Source organism: Triticum dicoccoides, chromosome 4A (genome assembly GCF_002162155.2).
Source record: "Triticum dicoccoides isolate Atlit2015 ecotype Zavitan chromosome 4A, WEW_v2.0, whole genome shotgun sequence".
In the NCBI taxonomy this organism is placed as follows: Eukaryota; Viridiplantae; Streptophyta; class Magnoliopsida; order Poales; family Poaceae; genus Triticum; species Triticum dicoccoides.
In genome coordinates this window covers 433,239,266-433,261,726 of record NC_041386.1, presented here as the reverse complement: position 1 = coordinate 433,261,726, position 22,461 = coordinate 433,239,266, and positions in this window count along the sequence as shown.

The window sequence follows — 22,461 nt, the reverse complement described above, 5'->3', positions numbered from 1 at the left end:
TTAATCCGTAGTCCCTGTTTTGAGTTGCAAATATTAGCAACAGAACCAGTATCAAATACCCAGGTGCTACTGCGAGCTCTAGTAAGGTACACATCGATAACATGTATATCACATATACCTTTGTTCACCTTGCCACCCTTCTTATCCGCCAAATACTTGGGGCAGTTCCGCTTCTAGTGACCCGTCCCTTTGCAGTAGAAGCACTCAGTCTCAGGCTTAGGTCCAGACTTGGGTTTCTTCTCTTGAGCAGAAACTTGGTTGTTGTTCTTCTTGAAGTTTCCTTTCTTCTTCCCTTTACCATTTTTATTGAAACTAGTGGTCTTGTTGACCATCAACACTTGATGCTCCTTCTTGTTTTCTACCTCCGCAGCTTTTAGCATTGCGAAGAGCTCGAGATTCGTCTTATCCATCCCTTGCATATTATAGTTCATCATGAAGCTCTTGTAGCATGGTGGCGGTGATTGAAGAACTCTGTCAATGACACTATCAACAAGAAGATTAACTCCCAGTTGAGTCAAGTGGTTATGGTACCCAGACATTCTGAGTATATGTTCACTGACAGAACTATTCTCCTTCGTCTTGCAGCTGTAGAACTTATTGGAGACTTCATATCTCTCAATCCGGGCATTTGCTCGAAATATTAACTTCAACTCCTGGAACATCTCATATGCTCCATGACGTTCAAAACGTCGTTGAAGTCCCGGTTCTAAGCCGTAAAGCATGGCACACTGAACTATCAAGTAGTCATCAGCTTTGCTCTGCCAGACGTTCATAGCATCTAGAGTTGCTCCTGTAGCGGGTTTGGCACCTAGCGGTGCTTCCAGGACATAATTCTTCTGTGCAGTAATGAGGATAATCCTCAAGCTACGAACCCATTCCGTGTAATTGCTACCATCATCTTTCAACTTTTCTTTCTCAAGGAACGCATTAAAATTCAACGGAACAACAACACGGGCCATCTATCTACAATAACATAGACAAGCAAAATACTATCAGGTACTAAGTTCATGATAGATTTAAGCTCAATTAATCATATTACTTAAGAACTCCAACTTAGATAGACATCCCTCTAATCATCTAAGTGATCACGTGATCCATATCAACTAAACCATAACTGATCATCACGTAAAATGTAGTTTTCAATGGTGAACATCACTATGTTGATCATATCTACTATAGGATTCACGCTCGACCTTTCGATCTCAGTGTTCTAAGGCCATATCTGCATATGCTAGGCTCGTCAAGTTTAACCCGAGTATTCTGCGTGTGTAAAACTGTCTTACACCCGTTGTAGATGAACGTTGAGCTTATCACACCCGATCATCACGTGGTGTCTCGGCACGACGAACTTTGGCAACGGTGCATACTCAGGGAGAACACTTTTACCTTGAAATTTAGTGAGAGATCATCTTTTAATGCTACCGTCAAACAAAGCAGAATAAGATGCATAAAGGATAAACATCACATGCAATCAATATAAGTGATATGATATGGCCATCATCATCTTGTGCCTTTGATCTGCATCTCCAAAGCACCATCATGATCACCATCGTCACCGGCGCGACACCTTGAACTTCATCGTAGCATCGTTGTCGTCTCACCAACTATTGCTTCTACGACTATCGCTACCGCTTAGTGATAAAGTAAAGCAATTACAGGGCGATTGCATTGCATACAATAAAGCGACAACCATATGGCTCCTGCCAGTTGCCGATAACTCCGTTACAAAACATGATCATCTCATACAATAAATATAGCATCATGTCTTGACCATATCACATCACAACATGCCCTGCAAAAACAAGTTAGACGTCCTCTACTTTGTCGTTGCAAGTTTTACGTGGCTGCTACGGGCTGAGCAAGAACCGTTCTTACCTACACATCAAAACCACAATGATAGTTCACCAAGTTAGTGTCGTTTTAACCTTCTCAAGGACCGGGCGTAGGCACACTTGGTTCAACTAAAGTTGGAGAAACTGACACCCGCTAGCCACCTGTGTGCAAAGCGAGTCGGTAGAACCAGTCTCGCGTAAGCATACACGTAATGTTGGTCCGGGCCGCTTCATCCAACAATACCGCCGAACCAAAGTATGACATGCTGGTAAGCAGTATGACTTGTATCGCCCACAACTCACTTGTGTTCTACTCGTGCATCTAACATCTACGCATAAACCTGGCTCGGATGCCACTGTTGGGGAACGTAGTAATTTCAAAAAAAATCATACGCACATGCAAGATCATGGTGATTCATAGCAACAAGAGGGGAGAGTGTCGTCCACGTACCCTCGTAGACCGTTAAGCGGAAGTGTTATAACAACGCGGTTGATGTAGTCGTACGTCTTCACGATCGACCGATCCTTAGCACCGAACGTACGGCACCTCTGCGTTTAGCACACGTTCAGCTCGGTGACATCCCGCGAACTCACGATCCAGTCGAGCTCGAGGAAGAGTTTCGTCAGCATGATGGCATGGTGACGATGTTGATGAAGCTACCGATGCAGGGCTTCGCCTAAGCACCGCTACGATATAACCGAGGTGGATTATGGTGGAGGGGGGCACCGCTCACGGCTAAGAGATTAACAAATCAATTGCTGTGTCTACAAGGGGTGCCCCTCTCCCCGTATATAAAGGAGGGGGAGGAGAAGGGGGCGGCCAAGGAAGAGGAGGCGCGCCCAAGGGGGCAATCCTACTCCAAGTAGGATTCCCCCTCTTTTCTAGTCCTAGTAGGAGAGGGGGAGGAAGGGGAGGTGTAACATCCCAAATTTTCAATTTGGAATGTTATACATTAGATCATAAATGCATATCATATTTTATTTTGCATTTTGGTTGATCCTGGAAATTCTACGCAACTCAAGGACCCACGGAGCGAGTTGGGGATTTCGTTATCTTCATATTTGAGTTTTCTCAAATTTTGAGAATAGGATCATTTGATTTTGTTATTTTATCGTCAATTATTTCTATTACAAAAATATGAGAGAGGGAATAAAATGAATTTCCCAAAATAAAGAAATATTGAGGATTTAACAATAAAATCAAATAAGATTTTATTTCGGAGTTTTTCGTTATTTTATTTGAATTTAGGAAAAATGTGTGTTTTTCAAAATTGCATTTAGGCCCCAAATAAATGTTCACCTTGTGCGGCTTGATTTTAGAAGCCCGAGAAAATTTATTTCGGGATTTTTGGTGTCCATTTAGTATTTTCTTTTTCTGCGCATAATTATTTAAAAAACGAACCGACTTAACGGGCCGCGTCCGACTAGGACTCCGGCCCGACTAGGCTATATAAGCCGGGGGGAGGCCCAGCCCCAGCCAAACCCTAGTCGAGCCGCCCCCAGCACCCGCCGCCACTGCCCCGCCGCCGCGGCCACGCTGCCGCACCGCCCGCCGCCGACACGCCGCCCGAGGTCGCCTCGATTTCCGCGCCAGCTTTTTTTATATTTTTTTGAAAAACCATTCGGTTTTTCCGTTGGTTTTTTTAGTTTCGGTTTTTTTAAATAGATTGGTTTTCCGATTTATTTAAATAGCGAGCGTTCGTCCGTTCGTTCGTTCTAACGAACGTTCGTCGTTTTTCTTTTTCTCAGATTTAACCCGCGATTTTTCTGATCGCGATTCCTGATCCGATTTTTGTCTTAGTATAACTTTTTGCTCGTTTATCGGAATGAGGCGATTCAAGCGCCTGGAGTTTCGTCTCGAAACCCGCTATCCGTTTAACCAACTTAAACAAGTTTTTGCTACTGTAAAATTTTCCTTAGATCCAGAATAGTAGAATGAAGTTGTTTTCTTTCGCCGTTTGACTTTCGTTGCTTCGTTCGATTTGATTCTTTTTGCAAACCGGAGTTCTTAAGTTGAACCTTCTGGTTAGATCTCTTATTTGACTTTTATCTTTGCATTAGATGAGTACTTATTGTATGCTTGTTTGTTTGTCTGCGATAGAATACCCGGAGTGCGCCGCCTGTTACTTCGAATCGCTAGGTTTCCCGGATCATCAGCAAGACAAGTAACACTTTGATCATACCTTTCCTACTACCCAGTTTTATTGCATTAGATCAGTCCTCACACATTGCATGATTATGATCCAATTAAATTGTGGGATGGGAAGTAGTTGAGGTAGTACCTATTACCTGTTTATTATCAAACCTTTGGGAGTTACTTCTACGTTTGCTTATTATGCCATGCTATGCTAGTAGACGTGGATTGGGTGAGTGATATCCATGACAGATGTGAGTTTGTTAATTAATGGTTTATCTAAGGTGGCAACTCAAACACACATCTGGGTGGATTGAGGCACCTGGGTATTCCAGGACTTGCCTGTTTTCTTTTGGACCGCCACCCAGGCTCAAAGGGATCATGAGACTATTCATACTAGAAACTTCCGTGTGCAGCCACAAGCTATTATGTGCTCTAGCATAGTTGACTAAGTCGTGCGAACTCTTACAGTGGTAGACTAGCAGATATAGGGGATGTAGGTGGTACGGTCTACCCGATCGTAAGGTGCTAGCACTTCTGAAAGACTATGTCTCGGTCATCCGTCTTCTCAAAAACCGTGTAGTGCGAGAAACCAAACGGAGGCGATCGAGTCTTGTGGGGAAAAGTGCGCAAACCTCTGAAGAGTGTAATAAACTAATCATGGTTAGCCGTGTCCCCGGTTATGGACATCTTGAGTATCTAGTACTTGGATTATCATGTGAATCTCAACATGTTACCCTAAATTAATTTTGTTGGGCTTTGTTTAATGATGATGCTTAATTGGGATTGAGGATGCTGTCAACCATTCTCAATGTTTAACAACTACCATGATAGTTAAATAAATTTATTCCTTTGAAGTAGGGAAAAATTGGCTTTACGCAAAACTGTAACCATAGAGCTTTCCACCAGCCAAATATGCATATAGTATAGCTGTTTCATTCCATTACTCTCTATGTGTTACATTGCCAGCATATTCCATGTGCTGACCCATTTCGGGTTGCAACGTTAATGTTGCAGACTTTTCAGACAACGATTAAGGAGTTTTTAGGTCGTGGTTCTATACTCAGTGATGCCGTTGGAGTTGATGGACTCACTTATATTCCAAGCCTTCCGCTGTTATCGTTATTAGATGGCCTTAAGCCCTATTTATTGTTATAAGTTCTCTATGGAGATCCTCGATGTAATAAGTGTGTGATTGCTACTCTGTTATAAATCCTCCGAGTACTGTGTGGTGTCAGCATTACTGATCCAGGGATGGCACCGGATCACAGAGATCAGACTGTTTGAGGTCTGGTCGCTACAGAGATGGTATCAGAGCACACACTGACAGTAGGACACAGCCACTAAGCTAAAGACCTAGATCACTATTCACTCTCTTCCTTTCTGACCTCTCATCTTTTCTACTCTTTTAGGATGGCGGATGCAAGGAACAAGTTCACACAACCGGATGAAGATACACCCTTTGGTCGTCACTTGAAGGAAGTCACTAGATACCTGAACATATGAGTACCCAGCTTCACAGGAACCTACAATGCCACTTTACCTGAAGAAGAGCGCTGGATGATTCAAGTTCAAGTTCCAGGAAGGACGTTCATGCCAGTCACTGAGCCCATAGAGTTTTCTTTTGATGCACCAACTTGGAGTCTAGGGAAGAGCATGGCAGCTCACATCGCCATGGGACGCATTGGAGAAGTCTACCGCAATGATCTCAAGGATACTATCTACCAGATTTGTGGGTGCAGAGATGAGCACTGGGAGATGATCAGCACCAGAAAGGATAGATCAATTGCAGCTTTTATCCAGGAATTAAACAAGCACATTCGACGATAGGAGAACCAGATGTGCTCCGACATGATAGATCTGAAGAAGGCAAGGACAAGAATCAAGGAACTGAAGGAAGAACTCAAGGCTACACATGAAGATTATGAAGAGGAAATTGAAGTATTGGTGGACAAGAATGCCGACCTAACAAAGAAGATCGGGATATTTATGGGAGTCCCTACATCAGTAGATGAAGGCGAAGAACCCAAGGAGATTAGCCCGGAAGACTACATCATCATCGACGACACAGACTCGGACCCAAACGAAAGCGATGATGACTATGTTGATGAAGCTGGAGCAGATATCATGGAGTCTGCAACCGAAGAATATTTCTAGTAGACCACCCCATCAGTAGTAGTAGTCCATCATGTAAATATAGTAGTCCAAGCACTTTTTCGATAGTTAGATCGATTGTATGCCCTTGTTTGATTGAATGAAGTGAATTGTTTGCTTTTGCCTCATGTGCATATGGGTAGTGTTTTCTCTTTAGACCCCCTCTATTCTTACATCTCATCTTTTCTAAACCCTTAGATGCCTCCGAGACGTGACCCCGGATTTACTTTTCCACCGGAGCTCACCCAGTTGATCCAGCAGCAGAACACATTGAAGCAGTTGCTAGTCCAGAATCAGAACCAGGGGAACAACAACAACAACCCACCACCACCACCTGTAGATCACTTAGCCCGTTTTCTTAGGCTGAATCCGCCGGTGTTTTCCGGTAGCACCAAGCCGATAGTAGAAGATGACTGGCTCCGCAAGATAGCTAGAGAGTTGACCACAGCAGGATGCACGGGTGCGGAGAAGTCGAAGTTTGTCGCACATCAGCTTGAAGGACCCGCAGCATCATGGTGGGAGAATTTCACAGCCACTTTCCCTGTCGACACTGTCACATGGGACCAGTTTCAGCAGGCCTTTCGTACTGCCCATGTTTCAGCAGGAGCTATGGCCATGAAGAAGCATGAGTTTCGCAACTTGCGCCAAGGAGGATGGACAGTTGGCCAGTATGTGGAGGACTTTAGTAAGTTAGCATGTTATGCCCCAGATGACGTTGCTACGGATGCAGCTAAGCAGGAGAAGTTTCTGGAAGGACTGAATGATGAGTTGAGCATGCAGTTGATGGTAGCAACCTTCAACAACTACCAGGAGTTGGTAGACCGTGCTCTTATGATTGAAGGCAAGCAGCAACAAATTGAGAATCGCAAGAGGAAGTATGGACAAGGAAAGTATAATTCAGGAGCTTAGCAGAAGCCACGTTTTATCCCTAGACAGGGAGGACATTTTCAGCATACCCATGGAGGAGGTAGCTCGCACAATCACAATGGCACCAAGAATGGTAATGGGAATGGAGGAAGCAATGGCCAGAATCGCACCAACCCATCAACCCCAGCCAAGAAGGACTTGAGCCAAGTCACTTGATTTAAGTGTTCAAAGACCGGACATTATGTCAATGAATGTCCTGAAATACAAAATGGAAATAGCAATGGAAGCTCTGGGAAGAAGCCAAACCCTTTCAACAGGGGACAGGTGAACCACGTTAGCGTGGAGGAGGTTGAAGCTCAGCCTGATGCAGTAATCGGTAAGTTTTTGGTTAAGTCATTTACTGCACTCGTTCTTTTCAATACTGGTGCATCGCATTCATACATCTCAAGGGGATTTGTGGATAAGTATAACCTGTCAACCCAAGCCCTTAGGTCACCCATGTTAGTAACCTCGCCTGGAGCAGAATATATGGCTAGTCGATGGTTTGATCGGTTACCATTAAGGATTGGTAACTATGTTTTTCCCTCAGACCTAATAGTATTGGAATCCCAAGGATTGGATGTGATATTAGGCATGGATTGGTTGTCAAAGTATGAAGGGAATATTGAATGTGCTAGTAAGTCAATTTTTCTTACCATCCCAAAAGGGAGAAGGATCAAGTATGTATCCCGACATGTGCCAAAGAGGACTCAAGTAAATTGCTTAACAGGAGTTGTGCAGGAGGAAGTACCAGTAGTGAAGGATTTCCCTGAAGTATTTCCAGAAGAGTTGCCAGGCATGCCACCGGATAGAGATATTGAGTTTTTGATTGAGCTATTGTCAGGCACCAGGCCAATATCAAAGAAACCATATAGGATGCCAGCAAAGGATTTGGTGGAAATTAAGAAGCAGATTAAGGAGTTACTGGATAAGGGATATATTCGCCCAAGTTCTTCGCCTTGGGGATCGCCAGTACTTCTAGTGGAGAAGAAGGATGGATCGTTAAGGATGGTTGTTGATTATCGAGGATTGAATGAAGTAATGATCAAGAACAAGTACCCACTACCAATGATCAATGATCTGTTTGATCGATTGCAAGGAGCTAAGGTATTTTCCAAGATCGATATGCGATCAGGATACCACCAGTTGAAGATTCGAGAACAGGATATTCCTAAGACAGCTTTTACCACCAGGTATGAGTTGTACGAGTATACCGTTATGTCATTTGGTCTGACTAACGCACCTGCATATTTTATGAACATGATGAACAAAGTATTTATGGAGTTTTTGGATAAGTTCGTCGTAGTGTTCATTGATGATATCCTGGTCTACTCGAAGAATGACGAGGAGCATAAGGAGCATTTGCGTTTGGTACTTGGAAAGCTCAGAGAACATCAATTCTATGACAAGTTCAGCAAATGTGAGTTTTTGTTGAAGGAAGTAGGATTCCTCGGACACGTTATATCTGGAGAAGGTATAGCAGTAGATCCTACCAAAGTTGATACCGTGACCAAGTGGGAAGCACCAACCACCGTGGGAGAGATCCGGAGTTTTCTTGGACTCGCGGGATACTACCGGAGATTCATTGAAAATTTGTCAAAGATAGCGAAGCCTATGACGGAGTTATTAAAGAAGGAAACCAAGTTCATATGGATGGAGGAATGTGAGGCTAGTTTCTAGGAGTTGAAGAAATGTTTGGTTACCTCACTAGTGTTGATTTTGCCAGACCAGACCAAAGATTATGAGGTGTATTGCGACGCTTCACGTCAAGGACTTGGAGCAGTGCTTATGCAGGAGGGGAGAGTTGTTTCATATGCCTCAAGACAACTGAAGCCTCATGAGTTGAATTATGCTACGCATGATTTGGAGTTAGCAGTCGTAGTGCATGCATTGAAGACATGGAGACATTTTCTGATTGGAAATCATTGTGAGGTGTACACGGACCATAAGAGTTTGAAATACATTTTCACACAGAAGGAGTTAAACCTCCGACAGAGGAGATGGTTGGAGCTCATCAAGGATTATGATATGAGATTGCATTACCATCCCAGGAAGGCTAATGTAGTAGCTGACGCATTAAGCCGTAAGAGCCACGTCAATACATTAATGATGGGAGGAATACCAAGGGAGTTAGCAGAAAATCTTCGTGAACTATGTTTGGAAATAGTTCCGAGAGGCTATGTAGCAGCATTGGATATTCAGTCTACATTGATGGATAAAATCAGAGAAGCTCAGAAGACTGACAAGGAGATTGCCTCTATTAAGGAGAAACTTATCAAAGGAAAGGCTAAAGGATTTCGTGAGGATGAGCACGACACCCTATGGTTTGAAGACCGTGTTTATGTGCCCAATGACCCGGAGATTAGGAAGTTGATTCTGCAAGAGGCACACGATTCACCATATTCGATTCACCCAGGAAATACCAAGATGTATATGGATTTGAAAGACATTTTCTGGTGGACCGAAATGAAGAAAGATATTGCGGAGTACGTAGAAGTTTGTGGTGTATGTCAGAGAGTAAAGGCGGAGCATCAGAAGCCAGTAGGATTGTTACAACCATTGCAGATACCCGAATGGAAGTGGGATAAATTAGGCATGGATTTTATCACGGGATTACCCAGGACTCATTCAGGCTATGACTCGATTTGGGTTGTAGTTGATCGATTGACGAAAGTAGCTCATTTCATCCCAGTAAAGACTACCTACACCAGTGCAAAGTTGGCAAAGATATACATGACCAGGATCATATGTCTGCATGGAGTTCCAAGGAGTATCGTATCAGATAGAGGAACCCAATTTACCTCAAAGTTCTAGAAGCAGTTGCATGAAACTTTGGGAACCAGGCTAGAATTCAGTACAGCTTTGCATCCACAGACAGATGGACAGACCGGGAGAGTCAATTAGATTTTGGAGGATATGCTGAGAGCTTGTGCGCTAGATTACGGATCTAGTTGGGACGACAATTTGCCATATGCGGAGTTCTCTTACAACAACAACTAGCAAACCAGTTTAAAAATGGCCCCTTTCGAAGCTTTGTACGGAAGGAGGTGCAGGACACCGTTGTCATGGGACGAAGTTGGAGACCGCCAGTTGTTTGGACCTGACTTGATTAAAGAGTCTGAACAGAAGGTGAAGTTGATTCGCGATAGGCTCAAGGTAGCCCAGTCCAGACAGAAGAGTTATGCAGATTCAAAATGCAAGGAGACAGTTTACGAAGTTGGAGATAGAGCTTATCTTCGAGTATCACCACTTCGGGGAACAAAGCGTTTTGGAGTTAAAGGAAAGTTAGCGCCACGATTTGCAGGACCATATCGAGTTTTGGAGCATATGGGAGAAGTGGCCTACAAGTTGGAATTGCCCGAAGAATTGTCAGGAGTTCATGATGTGTTCCACATTTCCCAGTTGAAGAAATGCCACGCGGAGATGGCTGACATACCTTTGAGAGATACAGTGCCATTGGAAGCAATCCAATTGGACAACAATTTGACCTGTGAGGAGAAACCAGTTAAGATTCTCGAGTTTGCCAGTCGAGTCACTCGCAGCAAGGTTATCAAGTTTTGCAAGGTTCAGTGGAGGCACCACACGGAGGACGAAGCTACCTGGGAACGAGAGGAAGATTTGCTCAAGGACCACCCTCACCTATTTTCTAGCCAACCCGAATCTCGAGGGCGAGATTCATCTTAAGGGGGGTAGGTTTGTAACATCCCAAATTTTATTTTGCATTTTGGTTGATCCTAGAAATTCTACGCAACTCAAGGACCCACGGAGAGAGTTGGGGATTTCGTTATCTTCATATTTGAGTTTTCTCAAATTTTGAGAATAGGATAATTTGATTTTGTTATTTTATCGTCAATTGTTTCTATTACAAAAATATGAGAGAGGGAATAAAATGACATTCCCAAAATAAAGAAATATTGAGGATTTAATAGTAAAATCAAATAAGATTTTATTTCGGAGTTTTTCGTCATTTTATTTGAATTTAGGAAAAATGTGCATTTTTCAAAATTGCATTTACGCCCCAAATAAATGTTCACCTTGTGCGGCTTGATTTTAGAAGCCCGGGAAAATTTATTTCGGGATTTTTGGAGTCCATTTAGTATTTCTTTTTTTTTTCTTCTGCGCGTAGTCTATACCTACTATTAAAGTAAGGTGATATTCTTAGTTTCATCCCGCGATTAGTTTTTTTTCTACTGTAAGTTTTGGTCACGTACGAGGTAGCGAGGTGGTACTAACGTCATGTACAAGGTGGCGAGGAGGTGGTTCGTAACTTCGTATCGCTGTTTTAAGATCGATCGCTCCATCGGTACGTACTGGGCCAGGAGCCAAGCAAGCAAGTGGGCCTTCTAATAATTTTTCTCTTGTGGGCTACGAGTATATGGGTGGTCTTTCAGAATATATATATAGAAAAATACTACTGCTTGCATGGTTGTTCGATCTCACGGCCATCTAACTATGCGATACGTTTCTGAAAAAACTAACTAACTATACCAAGCAAAAGAACAATGTAGCCAAAGCTAGCTGACGATTATGCTTGTCTAAAAATAAGCTGATGACTATGTGAGAAACAGGTTTGTTTCCTAACAAAATAGTCCCACCTCACTTTTTAACACAAAATCTGACCAATTTATATACTTGCGTGAGGTGCTTGTACAAACAACCAGCCACTTGGAGAAGCAACAAACAAACAGTAATCCGCAAGAATTAACTTGGATTGGGGGCTGCATGAGATAAATAGAGGAGGACACAAAAAGCCTAGGGTTTCCGCTGCCTCCTGCTGTGTAGCCGCCATGCCGCCTCGTCTCCTATGGATCACGGTCCTTGCCGGCAGGAGGGCTTTGTTTTTAGGTATTTTTTCGTTTTGGTAGGGTTCATGTCCTACTTAGAAAGACGAGGCGGTGGCGGCTCCCTGAAGATCCCCGCCATGATGATGCTTCTAGCATCATCGAAGGACGTGTGTAGTTCTTCGATAGATATCGTGGGATTTGGTCGGTGTTTGTCTTCCGTGGATCAGCTTGGATCCGCTCTTTCTTTGTCTATGTCGGTGTGCCTATAAGTTGAATTCTTCCAATCTACGCTTTTCTTTATCAGCGGTAGTTGTTGTTTCAGTGCTTGTAGTCGACGCTAGATGGTCTACGGACCTGGATATATATTTAAATGGGATTGTGGGTTGTGTCTGAGAAACAATATTTCATGGGATTGTAACAGAGAGTAATATTTAAAGATGCCCTCGTGCCACTTTGGTGAACTTTTCGATGGAAACATATTAATTTACTTTACCGTTGCAACGCACGGGCATTTGTGCTAGTTATTTAAAAAAACGAACCGACCTAACGGACCGTGTCCGACTAGGACTCCGGCCCGACTAGGCTATATAAGCCGGGGGGAGGCCCAGCCCCAGCCAAACCCTAGCCGAGCCGCCCCCAACGCCCGCCACCGCTGCCGCCGCCGCCGCGCCACCCGCCGCCGACGCCGCCGCCACCGACACGCCGCCCGAGGTCGCCTCGATTTGTGCGCCAGTTTTTTTATTTTTTTACGAAAAACCGTTCGTTTTTTCCGTCGGTTTTTTTAGTTTTGGTTTTTTTTAAATAGACCGGTTTTCCGATTTATTTAAATAGCAAGCGTTCGTCCGTTCGTTCGTTCTAACGAACGTTCGTCGTTTTTCTTTTTCTCGGATTTAACCCGCGATTTTTCTGATCACGATTCCTGATCCAATTTTCGTTTTAGTATAACTTTTCGCTCGTTTATCGGAATCAGGCGATTCAAGCACCTGGAGTTTCGTCTCGAAACCCGCTATCCGTTTAACCAACTTAAACAAGTTTTTGCTATTGTAAAATTTGCCTTAGATCCAGAATAGTAGAATGAAGTTGTTTTCTTTCGCCGTTTGACTTTCGTTGCTTCGTTCGATTTGATTCTTTTTGCAAACCTGAGTTCTTAAGTTGAACCTTCTGGTTAGATCTCTTATTTGAATTTTACCTGTGCATTAGATGAGTACTTATTGTATGCTTGTTTGTTTGTCTGCGATAGAATACCCGGAGTGCGCCGCCTGTTACTTCGAATCGCTAGGTTTCCCGGATCATCAGCAAGGCAAGTAACACTTTGATCATACCTTTCCTACTACCCAGTTTTATGGCATTAGATCAATCCTCACACATTGCATGATTAGGATCTAATTAAATTGTGGGATGGGAAGTAGTTGAGGTAGTACCTATTACCTGTTTATTATCAAACCTTTGGGAGTTACTTCTACGTTTGCTTATTATGCCATGCTATGCTAGTAGACGTTGATTGGGTGAGTGATATCCATGACAGATGTGAGTTTGTTAATTAATGGTTTATCTAAGGTGGCAACTTAAACACACATCTGCGTGGATTGAGGCACCTAGGTATTCCAGGACTTACGTGTTTTCTTTTGGACTGCCACCCAGGCTCAAAGGGATCATGTGAATATTCATACTAGAAACTTCCATGTGCAGCCACAAGCTATTATGGGCTCTAGCATAGTTGACTAAGTCGTGCAAACTCTTACAGTGGTAGACTAGCAGATGTAGGGGATGTAGGTGGTACGGTCTACCCGATCGTAAGGTGCTAGCACTTCTGAAAGACTATGTCTCGGTCATCCGTCTTCTCAAACACCGCGTAGTGCGAGAAACCAAACGGAGGTGATCGAGTCTTGTGGGGATAAGTGAGCAAACCTCTGTAGAGTGTAATAAACTAATCATGGTTAGCCGTGTCCCCGGTTATGGACATCTTGAGTATCTAGTACTTGGATTATCATGTGAATCTCAACATGTTACCCTAAATTAATTTTGTTGGGCTTTGTTTAATGATGATGCTTAATTGGGATTGAGGATGTTGTCAACCATTCTCAATGTTTAACAACTACCATGATAGTTAAATAAATTTATTCCTTTGAAGTAGGGAAAAATTGGCTTTACGCAAAACTGTAACCATAGAGCTTTCCACCAGCCAAATATGCATATAGTATAGCTGTTTCATTCCATTACTCTCTATATGTTACATTGCCAGCATATTCCATGTGCTGACCCATTTCGGGCTGCAATGTTAATGTTGCAGACTTTTCAGACGACGATTAAGGAATTTTTAGGTAGTGGTTCTATACTCAGTGATGCCGTTGGAGTTGATGGACTCACTTATCTTCCAACCCTTCCGCTGTTATCGTTATTTGATGGCCTTAAGCCATATTTATTGTAATAAGTTCTCTATGGAGATCCTCGATGTAATAAGTGTGTGATTGCTACTCTGTTATAAATCCTTCGAGTACTGTGTGGTGTCAGTAGTACTGATCCAGGGATGACACCGGAGCACAGAGATCAGACTGTTTGAGGTCTGGTCGCTACAGGAGGAGAAGAAGAAGGAAAGGGGGCCCAGCCCCCTAGTCCAATTCGTTTTGGGCTAGGGGGCCGCGCGCCCCTAGCTGGCCGCCTCTCCTCTTCCTCCACTTGGGCCCATAAGGCCCAATAACCCCCCGGGAGGTTCCCATAACCTCCCGGTTCTCTGTTATTTATCCCATAACCCCCGGAACTCATCCGGTGTCCGAATATAACCTTCCATTATATCGATCTTTATGTCTCGACCATTTCGAGACTCCTCGTCATGTCCGTGATCATATCCGGGACTCCAAACTACCTACGATACATCAAAACACAAAAATTCATAATACCGATCGTCACAGAACTTTAAGCGTGCGGACCCTACGGGTTCGAGAACTATGTAGACATGACCGAGACACGTCTTCGGTCAATAACCAATAGCAGAACCTAGATGCTCATATTGGTTCCTACATATTCTACAAAGATATTTATCGGTCAAACCGCATATCAACATATGTTGTTCCCTTTGTCACCGGTATGTTACTTGCCGAGATTCGATCGTCGGTATCTCAATACCTAGTTCCATCTCGTTACCGTCACGTCTCTTTACTCATTCTGTAATGCAACATCCCACAACTAACTCATTAGTCACATTGCTTGCAAGGCTTATAGTGATGTGCATTGTCGAGAGGGCCCAGAGATACCTCTCCGACAATCGGAGTGACAAATCCTATTCTTGATCTATGCCAACTCCACGAACACCATCGGAGACACCTGTAGAGCACCTTTATAATCACCCAGTTACGTTGTGATGTTTGGTATCACACAAAGTGTTCCTCCGGCATTCGGGAGTTGCATAATCTCATAGTCATAGGAACATGTATAAGTCATGAAGAAAGCACTAGCAGTAAACTTAAACGATCAAGTGCTATGCTAACAAAATGGGTCAAGTCAATCACATCATTCTCCTAATGATGTGATACCGTTGATCAAATAACAACTCATTGACACATCTCCATTGTATCTACTTTTCCAAACCCTTTTACCCTTGTTTTGGACTCTAACTTGCATGATTTGAATGGAACTAACCTGGACTGACGCTGTTTTCAGCAGAATTGCCATGGTGTTATTTTTGTGCAGAAATAAAAGTTCTCGGAATGACCTGAAAATCAACGAAGCATTATTTTGGCATATATAATAAATAATGGAAGGAAGATCCACGTCAAGGGGGCCTACACCTGCCCACGAGGGTGGGGGCGCGCCCCCTGCCTCGTGGCCCCCCTGACGCTCCACTGACCTCAACCTAGACTCCATATATTCAATTTTGGGGAGAAAAAACAAAGGAGAAGGATTCATCGCGTTTTACGATACGGAGCCGCAGCGAAGCCCTAAACTCTCCTGGGAGGGCTGATCTGGAGTCCGTTCGGGGCTCTGGAGAGGGGAATCCAGCGCCATCGTCATCATCAACCTTCCTCCATGACCAATTTCATGATGCTCATCGATGTGCGTGAGTAATTCCATCATAGGCTTGCTGGGCGGTGATGGGTTGGATGAGATTTATCATGTAATCGAGTTAGTTTTGTTAGGGTTTGATCCCTAGTATCCACTATGTTCTAAGATTGATGTTGCTATGACTTTGCCAAGCTTAATGCTTGTCACTTGGGCCGGAGTGCAATGATTTTAGATCTGAACCCATTATGTTTTCATCAATATATGATAGTTCTTGATCCTATCTTGCAAGTCTATAGTCACCTATTATGTGTTATGATCTGTTAACCCCGAAGTGACAATAATCGGGATACTTTCTGGTTATGACCGTAGTTTGAGGAGTTCATGTATTCACTATGTGTTAATGCTTTGGTCCGGTACTCTAGTAAAAGGAGGCCTTAATATCCCTTAGTTTCCAATAGGACCCCGCTGCCACGGGAGGGTAGAACAAAAGATGTCATGCAAGTTCTTTTCCATAAGCACGTATGACTATATTCGGAATACATGCCTACATTACATTGACGAACTAGAGCTAGTTCTGTGTCACCCTAGGTTATGACAGTTACATGATGAACCGCATCCGGCATAATTCTCCATCACCGATCCATTGCCTACGAGCTTTCCATATATTGTTCTTCGCTTATTTACTTTTCCGTTGCTATTGTTATCATCACTACAAAATACCAAAAATATTACTTTTTCTACCATTACCTTTTACCACCGTTACCACTAATATCATATTAATTTGCTACTAAATACTTTGCTGCAGATATTAAGTTTCCGGGTGTGGTTGAATTGACAACTCAGCTGCTAATACTTGAGAATATTCTTTGGCTCCCCTTGTGTCGAATCAATAAATTTGGGTTGAATACTCTACCCTTGAAAATTGTTGCGATCCCCTATACTTGTGGGCTATCAAGACTATTTTCCGGCGCCGTTGCCGGGGAGCATAGCTCTATTCTTTGAGTCACTTGGTATTTATATCTTCTTATCATTATGAAGAACTTGAAAGACGCTAAAACAAAAATTTATCCCTCAACTACAAGGGGAGGTAAGGAACTGCCATCTAGCTCTGCACTTGATTCACCTTCTGTTTTGAGTAAGCATGCGACACCTATACCCGCTTCTGCTATTCATTCTGATATGTCGCATGTTATTGATGATGCCACTTCTGCTATGCATGATACTTATGATGAAACTACTTCTATACTTGATACTACTGTGCCATTTGGTGAATTTCTTGATGAACAACTTGTTAGGGCTAGAGAGAATGAAATTATTGAAACTGATAATATTGATGAAAGTGACGATGAAGACTCTCCCCATGGATATGAATTACCTGTTGTGACTGAGGGTATGTTATGGATGAAGAAAATGCTAGAGATTTTCTTGTTTGCAATGATAGGAGTGATCTTAAGAAATTATTAGCTAAGCTGAAACAAAAAACTCTGAATGCTAGAATGAAATATAATCCTGCTTATGCTACTTCACCTATCTTTGTTACTCATAAGGATTATGATTTCTTTGTTGATCCGGAGATAATTACTTTAGTTGAATCTGATCCTTTCTATGGCTATGAATCTGAAACTGTTGTGGCACATCTTACTAAATTAAATGATATAGCTACCCTGTTCACTAATGATGAGAAAACTCGCTACTATTATATCCTGAAATTATTTCCATTCTCATTAAAGGGTGATGCAAAGATATGGTTTAACTCTCTTGATCCTGGTTGTGTGTGTAGTCCCCAGGATAATATTTCCCCGCTCATAAGAAACAAGCTGCTTTAAGGGAAATATATAATTTTGTGCAAATTGAAGAAGAGAGTCTCCCACAAGCTTGGGGGAGGCTTCTCCAATTACTTAATGCTTTGCCTGATCATCCTCTTAAGAAAAATGAAATACTTGATATCTTTTATAATGGACTAACCAATGCTTCCAGAGACCACCTGGATAGTTGTGCTGGTTGTGTTTTCAAGGAAAGAACACCGGATGAAGCTAAAATTCCATTGAATAATATGTTGACTAATGAAAATAATTGGACACTTCCTGATCCAATTCCTGAACCAACTCCTAAGCCAACTCCGAAGAAGAGGGGTATTCTATTTCTTAGTCCTGAAGATATGCAAGAGGCAAAAAAATCTATGAAGGAAAAGGGTATTAAAGCTGAAGATGTTAAGAATTTACCTCCTATTGAAGAAATACATGGTCTTAATTTACCGTCTGTAGAAGAAATACATGGTCTTGATAACCCGACACAGGTAGTAAATGTAAATTCTCTCTATAGATATGATAAAGCTGAAATCCCATTTACTAAGTTTGCTAGCCCATGCTTGGATGAGTTTGATGACTTTATGGTTAAACAAGAAAACTTCAATGCTTATTTTGGTAGAGAATTAAAACGCAATGCTGATATGCTTGAGCACTTGGGTGATTATATGGCTAATGTTAAAGGTGAACTTAAACTTATTAGTAAACATGCTTCTATGGTTACCACTCAAGTAGAACGAGTACTGAAAGCTCAGAATGATTTTCTCAATGAATTAAATAGTAAGAAAAATGGTAATGTTGTAGAGTTATGACTAGAGGTGGTAAGATGACTCAGGAACCTTTGTATCCTGAGGGCCATCCTAAGAGAATTGAGCAATATTCTCAGAGAAATATTATTGATGCACCTAGTCCTTCTAAGAGGAAGAAAAAGAAAAATGATAGGACTTTGCATGCTTCTAGTAAACCTGTTGTAGACACACCTGATAATCCCGATGATATTTCTATTTATGATGCTGAAACACAATCTGGTAATGAGCATGAACCTAGTGATAATGTTAATAATGATGTTCATGTTGATGCTCAACCTAGTAATGACAATGAAGTAGAGATTGAACCTGTTGTTGATCTTGATAACCCACAATCAAAGAATCAACGTTATGATAAGAGATACTTTGTTGCTAGGAAGCACGGTAAAGAAAGAGAATCATGGGTTCAGAAACCCATGCCTTTTCCTCCTAAACCATCCAAGAAAAAGTATGATGAGGATTTTGAGCGCTTTGCTGAAATGATTAGACCTATCTTCTTGCGTATGCATTTGATTGATATGCTCAAAATGAATCCTTATGCTAAGCATATGAAAGAAATTGTTACTAATGAAAGAAAGATACCGGAAGCTGAAATTTGCACCATGCTTGCTAATTATACTTTTAAGGGTGGAATACCTAAGAAACTAGGAGATCCCGGAGTACCAACTATACCATGCTCAATTAAAAGAAACTATGTTAAAACTACTTTATGTGATCTTGGAGCCGGTGTTAGTGTTATGTGTAAGTGCATCTAGTGCCACCCCTAGTTGGTTTTGGAGTATTGACGACAAACCTAGTTGAGGGACTAATGTGTTTGTGAGAATTGCAGGATAACACAGGTAGAAGTCCCTCATTGGTTCGGTTTTCCTACCAGAGATGACCCCTAAAAATGTATGAAGACATTGAAGTCAAAGGTGGTATATGAAGATATTCACATTTGAAGACTATGACAAGAGAAGACACCACATTAAGCCTATGGAGCTCGAAGACTTAGATCTTTCGTAGTTCTTTTTCTTTTGTGTTGAGTCATAGGAACCACCGTACTGTTAAGTGGGGTCCAAGAGAACCAGTCAGACTGACTGAAGTGATGCCTAACCAAAAACCTATGTCTTCGAGTGAAGAATATGAGAGCGAATCTTGTCCAGAGTCGGACAAGTCAGCTTTACTTGTAGCCCAAGTAAAGTTGCCGTGTGAGTTTGAAATCTGACTGTTGGAAAATGTGTCAGTTCCTTAGTGACCCAGGGTTATTTCGGACAAATCAGGTCGGGTTGCCAAGTGGCTATAAATAGCCCATCCCCCACAACCATAAACAGTTGGCTGCTCAGATTGAGAGTACGGCTTTTGTCGTTTGAGAGCAACCCACCTCGAAGCCTTTGAGAGAGAATTCCTTGCGAGGATAAAGCCCTAACCACCCAGAGCTAGAGAGAATTGGGCATCACTTAAGTCTTCTTGTCTGTGTGATCTGAAGACTTATTACACTTGAGGACTGTGCATCCTCCAGCCGGTTAGGCGTCGTGTTCTGAGCATCCAAGAGACATTGTGGATTGCCGGTGAACGAAGTTTGTGAAGGTTTGGGAGTCTACCTTGAAGACTTACCAGAGTGATTGGGCGAGGTCTGTGTGAACTTATCTCAAGGGGAATACGGTGAGGACTGGGTGTCCTAAGCTGCGTGTTCAGGACTGGGTGTACGGGACTGTGTGTCCTAAGGTTTAAATACCTAGCCGCCCCAACCAGACGTACAGTTGTCACAGCAACTGGAACGGGTCCAACAAATCATTGTCTTCAACGAGTCACTGGTTTCATCTTCCCTTCCCTTTACTTACTGTTGCTCCTTGTGAAGTCATTGTATGATTGCACTATCTTTTGTCTTCACTGAGTGACTGCATGTTCTGTATGGCTTCATAATATCTTCCTACCTGATCCTTACTACATTGCTGCTATTAAGTCATTGTGCTTTCACTTCATTGAATACTTGACTATGGCTTGTCTAGTGTAGTCTACCTTCCGCTGCATGGTAATAGGTTTATTTCTATCGTTTGTCTTCATAACTTCCATGTTTTGAAGACTTTCATAAAAATCTCCTATTCACCCCCCTCTAGTCGATATAACGCACTTTCAATTGGTATCAGAGCAAGGTGCTCCCTTGTTCTGTGTGATTCGGTTTAACCACCTGGAGTTTTAGCTATGTCGACTGCAGGGATAATTAAAGTCTCCGCTGCGTGCCCCGTCTTCGATGGAACTGAATATCCCTACTGGAAGAATAAGATGCGCATGCATCTTGAATCCATTGATGTCGACCTATGGTATGTCGTAGAAAACGGCGTTCCCAAGGCTGGAGAAGGTGTCACTGCTATTGACGTCAAGAAATTTGTTCAACTGGACTCTACTGCCAAGAATATCATCTGTGGTCACCTGACCAAAGGACAGTATGGCCGTGTGAGTGCTTTGAAGACATCTAAGCTGGTCTGGGACTGGCTCTCCAAGGTCAATGAAGGCATCTCAACCCAGAGAGATCAGAGAATCAGTGTCCTTCGCAACCTCTTCAACCGCTTCAAGCGAAATGATAATGAGAATGTCCAGCACACTTTTGACCGACTCACTGACATCACAAATGAGCTTCAAGCCCTCGGCGCTACTGAGATCACCAAACATAAAGTCGTCAAGACACTACTGAGATCACTTGATAGTTCATTTGACATCCTAGCCCTGATGATTCAAGAACGTCCTGATTTCAAGACACTCGATCCATCTGACATACTTGAGAGGCTCAACACACATGAGTTTCAGCTTTCTGAGAAAAGAGATATCTACGGTCCAAACTATGGGCGAACTCGTGCCTTGAAGGCAAAAGCTGTCTCCTCATCTGAAGAAGAATCTGACAGCAGTTCTGATGATCCTGAAGACATTGGAAGAGAACTTGCTATGCTTGTGAAGAAGTTCCAAAAATTCACCAAGAAGAAAGGCTTCAGAAAGTCTTCCTGATCAAGCTCAAGGAATGATGAAGCTTCTGCTCACAACTACAAGAAGAAAACATGTCACAAGTGCAAGAAACCTGGCCACTTCATCTCTGAGTGTCCATAGTGGGACAATGAGAACAAAAAGAAGAAGAAGAGCAAGGAATATGACTCTGACGACAAGAAGAAGAAGAAATACTCAAAGTCTTCGTCCAAGTCTTCCTCAAAGTCTTCATCACACAAGAAGAGCTCATCTGGCAAGGCACGTGCGTTTGTTGGCAAGGAAATGGACTTAGAGGAGGAGTCCGCTTCTGAGGAGGCGGAGGTGGAGTCTGAGGAGGAGTCTGATTCAGGCGTCGCAAGTCTGGCTACAACATACGTTGCCAAGTCCATGTTCAATACTGAAGACAATGACCTCGTCACCGACACCAATGCAATTGACAAGGACTACTCCGCTTCTAACTACTGCTTCATGGCACGCGGTGCCAAGGTAAACACACGCACTACTCACTATCAAACATCTAGTGACGATGACTCTGATTGTGATTCAAAACCTAGCTACAAAACACTTGCTAAAATTGCAACTGAACAGCAGAAAGCTATAGAACATATTCAAAAACTGTTAGATAGAAGCGATGATCTGTTAGGTGCTGAAATGACTCGATCTGAATCCTTAATTGAAGACATAAAAAATCTTCACGTTAAGTTCAGGAACTTGAAAGTCGTCATGAAACTCTCTCAACAACTCATGAAAAGATTTCCTATGATTATCTTCAAAGGAAGCAAGATCTTGAGAAATTGAGAGCGGTTCATGAAGATCTTCAAAAGGAAAACGAGTCACTTCACTCCAAACAGATCAGTCCCGCTTAGGAAGGATTTGAACCACCATGTCTTAAATGCATTGAGCGTGATAATGCTACTTTTGTTGCTGAATGTTCTACTGCTACTACTATTGCAATATCTTCAACTGTTGATGTGGTAACTAACCCCTCTGCTGAGGATACCACTGCTATTGCTGATGAGAATGCTAGGTTGAAGACATTGCTTGAAACAGGGATGTACAAAAGTCTTAAAGGGCATCAGACAC